Here is an 8,881-nt window from a genome sequence, read left to right as displayed (position 1 = left end):
TTAATCATAGATAGCGTACAATTAAAATACAGTGTGTGTATTTCAGGCACAGAGTACCTTGCAAGCCATGTCAGTGGTGTCTTGAATGCTTCCAGTTATGTTTCATTGTATATCATTCACTTCTACAGACATTTAAACTACAAGAAATTGTGTGCGAAAATCATTTAGTTAAAAAAACATTTCATTTTTATTTTTTTTTTGTGTGAAGTGTTGCAAAGTATGTTGCTGTTCAATGCAACATGGCCCAGGCCTCCAAAAAATAATCTTTACATTCTCAGGCCAAAAACTTCAACATTTAATGAAACAGGCATTTTTTTCCAGCTGTAGCAGTTGTCACCTTTTCTTTCTTTCAACATAAACATTTTATATAGGAATACCAACTGAATATTACTTTTTGTATGCTTTAAATCACACACTATAAAAGTAAACAATGTTCAATGATTGTTCATTATTCATTAAGATAATGATTTTTACCAAAAATTGAATTTCATGAAAAAGTAAAGAGAAAATTGGGTGCCTGAGAAATTATTAAAGATAGGGGGATGGGGTGGGCATCAGATATGTATACATGTATTTAGGTTTTGTATAAGATAATTGATGCATTACTATCCAATGATTCCCCATGTATTCAAGAAAATCAGTGTGAGTCTTAAAATTTGTTTGTATTTATGACGAATGTCTATTTCAAAATTACATTTTATTCAAACAACAATGCTGAACATGAAGGTGTTTTTTGTTGTTGTTTGTTTGGGGTCTTGGGGGGGGGGGGGGTTGAGATTCCGTAAGATAATTAAGTTATTTCTTTTTGGACTAGAAGAAAACAATATGATTGAGATGAACATAGTGTCTGTCTTTAACAACTCGGGATATACTTGGATAAGACGTTTCCATGATTGTACCTCTTCTCTCATCTTTATCTGTAAAAGGGACTCATTTCAATAAAGAATGACTAAAATAAAGCTGTGTCAATATTTATTTATCGGGTACAAGATGTCTCATTCAAGAATAGTTCCCAAGTGAAAAAAATCATTGTAAATCAATAATGTATAATTATAGTATTTTTGTAATAAGATGTGCATCTCATAATGTGATTACATGGAGTGCCTAATTAACATGAACTCAAATAATTGAAGATATCAATTCAATTATTGCTCTCTTTAATTGAATTAATGTGTGCATTAAATCAATTATTGCTCTCATCAAATGAATTAATGCATGCTTCAATTCAATTACTGCTCTCATCAATTGAATTAAAGCGTGCATCAATTGAATTAATGAGAGCAATAATTGATTTAATGTGTGCATTAATTTAATTATTGCTCTCTTCAATTCAATTGATGAGAGCATCAATTTCATAGAAATATTGCTTGCAATAATTAATTTAGAGCTCCGTATAAATAATTCGATGATCTTTGTAATTCAATTGAATATTATGTATAATTATTTACAATGCTTTTCTATAAGGAATTAATGCACACATCAATTCTTTTAAAGAGCTAGAGCAACAATTCAATTGAAGAGATCATTAATTCAATTGTGGATATGTAGAATTGAAGATATCTTTAATTATATACATGTAGTTGCTCTCTCTAAGAGAATTATTGCTCTCTTCAAATGAATTAAAGATATCATTAATTCAAATGAAGAGAGCAATAATTTGAACTAATGTGCGCATTAAATCTATTATTGCTTTCATCAAATGAATTAATGCGTGCATCAATTCAATTATTGCTCTCATTAATTGGATTTAATGTGCGCATTATATCAATTATTGCTCTCTTCAATTGAAATGTAGTGCGCATCAATCTAATTGTTGATATCATTAATTCAGTTGAGAAGATCATCAATTCAATTAAAGTGCGCAGTAATTCAGAATTGAAGAAATCATTAATTATATGAAGAGATCTTTAATTAAATTGTTGCGCTCATCAAATGAATTGAGATCTTCAAATAATTGATTATTCAACTCTCCTTGAAAGTTAATGCCAGATCGTAAAATGACGGACAAAATTTAATAAGGAAAGCTCACTTGAATCTTCAGTTTGGTTGAATCTGAGCTAATGTCGACTGAATTAGGCAAGTGATACTGCACAGACTAATTCAATCTTTCACTCATCAAATTCTATGCTAGAGCATTTGAAGACTTCGTTTTCACTCATAAAGCCACCATGATCTCAGTTTACAAGTAAACAAGATGTGTTTGTGAAACACAAATGCCCCCCGATAATGGCCAGTTCCGAAGGAAGATGACCAAGGTCACAAGAACAAATATCTTGGTACATGCAGTAGAAAGATCTTGTCACAAGAAATGCTCATGTGCAATATGAAAGCTCCAATATTTACCATAGTTTTCAAAAAGTAGGTCACACTCCAAGGCCAAAGGGTCAAAACTGTTGGTACCCACGGAAAGGTCTTGTCACAAAGAATACTCATGTGAAATATCAACGCTCTATCACTTACTGTTCAAAAGTTATTAGCAAGGTTAAAGTTTCAGACAGAATGACAGACAGGACAAAAACAATATGCCACCCCCCTCCCCCAATGTTCGATCTCAGAGGCATAAAAAGCATTACATATATTTAAGGAGGAATGCTACACCAGAGAAATTTGATAATCAGATATGGATGAAAAGTGGAGGATATGTACAACAATATCTTGAAATATTGAAAACATCAAAACTGTATTTAGTAAAAAAAAAAAAAAAAAATAATGCAGTTTTATCAGAATTTTTTTTTTAAAAACCCTGCTGGATTCGACTCTGCGATCTAAAGTTCAGCAATTGACATGCTAACCTGCTGAGCTACTCAGCTAGGCGAGAATTTTTCTAATGAATAGACAAATATTGCTGATATTTATATTTTCATCCATGTTTTAAAAGGAAGTCAGCCATTATCACGATGTAGAGTATACCTCCTTAATGTATCAGAAAATGATACAACCTTGGTTGTTTCCAGTATACAGAACTAAAAAGGCAAAACATCATGGGTTCAGGTGTTTATTATTCAATAGCTGCTCTGCATGTACAATAACATGAACAACTTTTTAATGTCACTCCCATTTCTTTACACAAATCATCGAACGCATTCAGGTGCTCTGCACTGGGCTACAGTAGTTCATTTGTCTTTAAGAATTCACATGCTTCACTATGTATGGCACTACAAAAAAAAAAAAAAAAAAATCTGTATGTCTTCAAAGAAAATCTAATGAACAGATGGGGGTATAAATTACGACCTTGATGTAAAGAAATTTTATTAATAGTTGATAGATATATGACATGGCCCTATAACCAAATACAAGAGGCCCAGGGGCCTTATAGGTCACCTGAGTATCATGTAACAACCTTCCAATGTTTGAATTAGGTTTGTGTTTAAATATAAGAATTTTACTTTTGGACATTGAATAGCTATGTGGTCATGAAGTACATCTGTCATTTTTATGTTCAATCAATAATCCTTTTTAAAAAACCTAGGTCTAAGACATCATAAAGAAAAGGGTTATTTACTCCTTAGATAAAACCAATATAAGAAGATTTTCAAAGAATTTCTACATTTTCACTATATGACCAATAGAGCCCCACCCTAACACAAGAACCCCTGCCCCAGGGGCCATGAATTTCACAATTTTGGTAGAGGGCTCAACGCTCATTATAATTATGCCCACAGTTTGGCTTCTTGATGTCCAGGAGTAAAGAAGAAGATTTTTTAAAATTACACTCATTTTGATGGTTTTTGCCCCAGACGAACGACGACGGACAAAAACAGAAGATTTTCAAAGAAATATTGCATTTTCACTATATAATCAATCAGCCCCGCCTTTGCACCAGAACCCCTGACCCAGGGGCCATAAATTTCAGTTTTGAAAGAAGCATCCTTGATCATCATTATCATACTATTAGTTTGTCTACTTAATACCCAGCAGCAGAGGAGAAGATTTTCAAAGAAATAAAATGCATTTTCACTATAAGATCAATAGGGCTCCACCCTAATACCAGAACCCCTGACCCAGGGGCCATGAATTTCACAATTTCGAAAGAGGCATCCTTGCTCATCATAACCATGCTATTGGTTTGTCTACTTAATACCCAAGGACAGAGAAGAAGATTTTCAAAGAAATAATGCATTTTCACTATATGACTTATAGAGCCCCACCCTAGCACCAGAACCCCTGATCCTGGGGCCATGAATTTCACAATTTTTAAAGAGGCATCCTTGTTCATCATTACCATGCTATTAGTTTGTCTACTTAATACCCAGAGACAGAGAAGAAGATTTTCAAAGAATTTCTACATTTTCACTATATGACCAATAGAGCCCCACCCTAACACAAGAACCCCTGCCCCAGGGGCCATGAATTTCACAATTTTGGTAGAGGGCTCAACGTACATTATAATTATGTCCACAGTTTGGCTTCTTGATGTCCAGGAGTAAAGAAGAAGATTTTTTAAAATTACACTCATTTTGATGGTTTTTGCCCCACCCCTCAGGCCCCAGGGGGGCAGGGACCACGAATTTCACAATTTTTGTTCCCCTCCACCCACAGATGCTATATGCCAAAATTGGTTGAAATTGGTTCAGGGGTTTCAGAGAAGAAGCTGAAAATGTTCAAATGTTAACGCACGACGGACAAAAACAGATAGCAATAGGTCACCTGAATGATTCAGGTGACCTAAAAAAGGCTACCTTAAGAGGATAATATTTGCCTTAATTGCCCTTAGGTAGCTAAATCAATGCACTCACCTTATAGTAGTCAATGGTTGTATAACGTCATAAAATTCAGATAATGTTTTGACTAAGGAACCAATTATATTCATATAAAAGGAAATACAAAATGTCTTTAACTATAGACAGGTTAGTACAGGACTATTGCTACTTATGTAGGTATTTCCAACCTACCCAGAGTCAGGCACGTAGCTGCCATGTAAGCCCCGGCTTGCACATTATTTGGTGACCAAAAAAAAATATATATAGAAAAACAAAATTGCATCAGTGAGAGAAAGATAAGAGAAAGTGTCTGAAACTGCAACAATTTCAAATTAATTATTTTAAAGGTATGATGTACACAGTGGCTTAATGTAAATTGAAGATAAACTTACAGATGCTGGGAGGTGGTTATATGATGCCAACTAAATTGATGGTCATCGCCAGCATCTGTGATACATTCTGCAATTTAGTTTACATTACGCCGTCGCATGATGTGTCATGTTGAGATTGGGCACGAGATACATTTTTGAAAATCATGTCTCTTCAGTGATTCTGACAATCATACTTAAACAAAAAAAAATGTGGTCAAATAATTATATTAAATATCTTTTGTTAATTTTTAAAATGCATTTTAGGAGGCCCTGATTTGTTAAAATCGTTTTCCTTTGGGGCGTTGCCCCCCTGAACCCCCACCCCCAACCGGGCTCTACCTTGGACCCGTTGGGGGCCTGAGGCGGCCCCCAGACCCTTCCTCCTGTATGGGCTTGCACTTCCAAACTGGGTTAGCTACGTGCCTGAGAGTTCTTAACTTTTTTTACTGCTTTACAGTGGATGTGCATTTTACAGGTCCAGTCGAAAGACTATTTCTACCTAGCTACGTAGCTACTTATAGCTACGTCGGTATTTAAACCTACTCCAAGTAGCTATTTTTACCTACTTTTTCCTTTACTTGTATTTCATGGCCAAACGCAGGAACAGCGCAATATGGTGTGTACCAAATTTCTTGATTCACTTATACTGACGATGAATATCACAAAAATATTGGACAAAAAATGATTACTTTCTAACCTTTCAAATTTGCATCAATACAATGTAACAGCACCCAGTTCCATTTTCTAGGAGCTTACGCTACGACGTGATAAAAAGTCTAAAATGTCTTAACAATTCTGTATTAATTTTAAAGTTTACCTTCATGCATTTTTACATTAAAGGTTTTTGGGGTGAATTTTCATGCATTTCCTCTGCATTCTCTACCCTCGTAAAGTATTCAAATTTTTTATTATTATTCATTTATGTTTTTCAAAATTCAAAAACACGTAATAGAGGGCGAAGCCCTCTCACAGCCCGTGAGAGCGGAGCTCTCCCTATAGGTAACACGTATATACATGTTTAAAAGGAAAATACAGGAAAATAACGAAAAACTATACCATACCTATGGAACTTGAAAATTTTGGTACTAATGACGTCGATTCGAATATTAGCGCATGGACATGTATTTCTCCATTTTGAATCTCGTCTACCCTAGTTCACATCGTTCTGAGATGTTACATAAAATTCGTAAAAGCATGTAAATCGTATTTTCTTAATCATATATAATCACTCCACGATTAACGCCATGTTTGTTGTTGTGGTTCAAACGCTGTTTGTAAATTTGCTAAATAACGACGCTGAATATGACGTCACAATGTACTGTTTACATCAATTGCGGTCAAATATCCAAAATTAGGATGCTTTGATACAGTTCCGTCCTCGTGCTAACTTCGGGTTGTTTTTGTTCTGTTTTGGAAATAGATACTAATGCCAAAAGTTTGCTTCGCCCTCAAACACGGTCACGGCGTAAAACATATTAGAGGGCGAAGCCCTCTCACGGTCCGAAGTAGCTGCAGAACTGTAGCTCTCTGAAAAAATATTTTGACATAACAGAGAGCTACAGAGCCACCCCTTATAAAAACCTTCGATTTACGGCGCACAAAAAGCTGCGCACGGTTGAGGCCTTATATCGTTGTATTCTTGAGTTACTGTCTCATAAATTTAATATCAAAAAATTCTTAACATATTTTCCTACTATACTTGTGTCTAAACATACCTTCAAATATTCATTAAAGCCCCACACGACCTGAAAACTCCCAGCTTCAAATGATTTCGTTTGTTGACGTAGCCATGTTAGGTAGCCGGGTCAGTTCGTACCCTGTTGTTTTTGGTATATATTCATAAAATTCGTTATATGTTATATATTCGCTCTTCATTTATTATCAATACCAATAATTTATAGAAATTAAAAAATGAAGTTTTTCTAAAGGTAAAATAAGCTCTCTATTCATGAAAATGCTACTAAAGTCCTTAACACTCGTGTGACAGGGATGGAGACCGGACCAGACTAATGAAAGCCGCATTGTCGTGAGTATAGCTATTTGAATAATTATTATTTAAAGGCACTGGGATGATATATGATTTAAAATATTTAGCTAAAATATTTGTGGGGATATTAGTTCACATCTAGACGTTATTGTGCAAGTATGGAAATTAATCAGGATTCGAATTGACAGGCTACCTAACATGGCTACGTCAACAAACGAAATCATTTGAAGCTGGGAGTTTTCAGGTCGTGTGGGGCTTTAATGAATATTTGAAGGTATGTTTAGACACAAGTATAGTAGGAAAATATGTTAAGAATTTTTTGATATTAAATTTATGAGACAGTAACTCAAGAATACAACGATATAAGGCCTCAACCGTGCGCAGCTTTTTGTGCGCCGTAAATCGAAGGTTTTTATAAGGGGTGGCTCTGTAGCTCTCTGTTATGTCAAAATATTTTTTCAGAGAGCTACAGTTCTGCAGCTAGGTCCGAAGGGCCGTGAGAGCGGAGCTCTCCCTATAGGTAACACGTATATACATGTTTAAAAGGAAAATATAGGAAAATAATGAAAAATTAAACCATATCTATGGAACTTGAAAAGTTTGGTACCAATGGCGTCGATTCGAATATTAGCGCGTGGATATGTATTCCTCCATTTTGAATCTCGTCTACCTTAGTTCACGTCGTTCTGAGATGTTACATAAAATCCGTAAAAACCTGTAAATCTTATTTTCTTAATCATATATAATCACTCCACGATTAACGCCATGTTTTTTGCTGTGGTTCAAACACTATGTTTGTAAATTTGCTAAATAACGACGCTGAATATGACGTCACAATGTACTGTTTACATCGATTGCGTTATATTTCCCGCGTTCAATATATAGGCGGATCAAATGTCCAAAAATTATAATACTTTGATACAGCTCTGTCCTCGTGATAACTTCAGGTTGTTTGTGTCCTGTTTTGGATATAGATATTAATGCCAAAACTTTTTTGCTTCGCCCTCAAACACGGTCACGCCGTAAAACATATTAGTAGGTACTTTAAGTACTTGAAGTAGGTTTAATTAGAGCTGTTTAATCAAATTTGTGAAATTAGACATACATGTGCATCAATGGTAACTAGCATTGTATGACAAAGACGGAGACTAAAATTCTCCAAGAAAATAGCTGATACTTATACCATGATGTCACCAGGGTACTGAACATTTGATTTTAATGAAATCATGTGATATGCACTCACTCGATCTTATAACTGCGCATGTCACGGCAAATAAGCAAAAACTCTGTATACATCCACTTCTTGCTATTTTCTTTTGTTCCTGTGGATCAACTTTAGGTGGTAATCGCAACATTTTACTAACCGTCAAACGTAAACTTCAGCAGCGTGCAAATATTTCTATAATCAGTGTTATATGTTTATTGGATTCCCTTTGTCAAACATCATTAATGTAAAACGCTTGAATGATAAAGATGATAGTTGGTAAAAGGATGTGCTACACGGGCAGATGAAAACAACCCATGATCTCGCGCGGAAGTGGAGAAAATGAAAGAAACGTATCCGTAAATAGTATTTATCCGGAATGCTAAGTGCACAATGGCGGCAAAAACAAACGAAACGGAGCAGATGAATGAAAAGAATTTTTTCTTCCATAATTTTATATCAGAAAGATTTGTATTTACTTTAAAGAATAAAATATACGAAATTTAATCTCTTACTTGTATCACAACCCCATTATACTGAAATTATCGTTATATTTGGGTTTGACTCATGACGTCATAGGGTTATTGTCAATGCCACAAAACATGAATATGGCGTTGAG

General features: G+C 34.9%; 1 long non-coding RNA gene across 1 annotated transcript; it reads right to left on the bottom strand.

Annotated features, from left to right (window-relative positions):
- Positions 1-2,978: 2,978 nt before the first annotated feature.
- Positions 2,979-8,559, bottom strand: LOC125681101 (uncharacterized). The gene is made up of 2 exons (XR_007372152.2): positions 8,302-8,559; positions 2,979-3,155 (listed from the first exon to the last, which is right to left on the bottom strand). It is a non-coding gene; the product is annotated as an uncharacterized LOC125681101 (long non-coding RNA).
- Between the last annotated feature and the right edge of the window lie 322 nt (positions 8,560-8,881).

The sequence above is a fragment of the Ostrea edulis genome, chromosome 2, assembly GCF_947568905.1.
Source record: "Ostrea edulis chromosome 2, xbOstEdul1.1, whole genome shotgun sequence".
In the NCBI taxonomy this organism is placed as follows: domain Eukaryota; kingdom Metazoa; phylum Mollusca; class Bivalvia; order Ostreida; family Ostreidae; genus Ostrea; species Ostrea edulis.
This window is presented reverse-complemented; position numbering and strand designations above follow the sequence as displayed.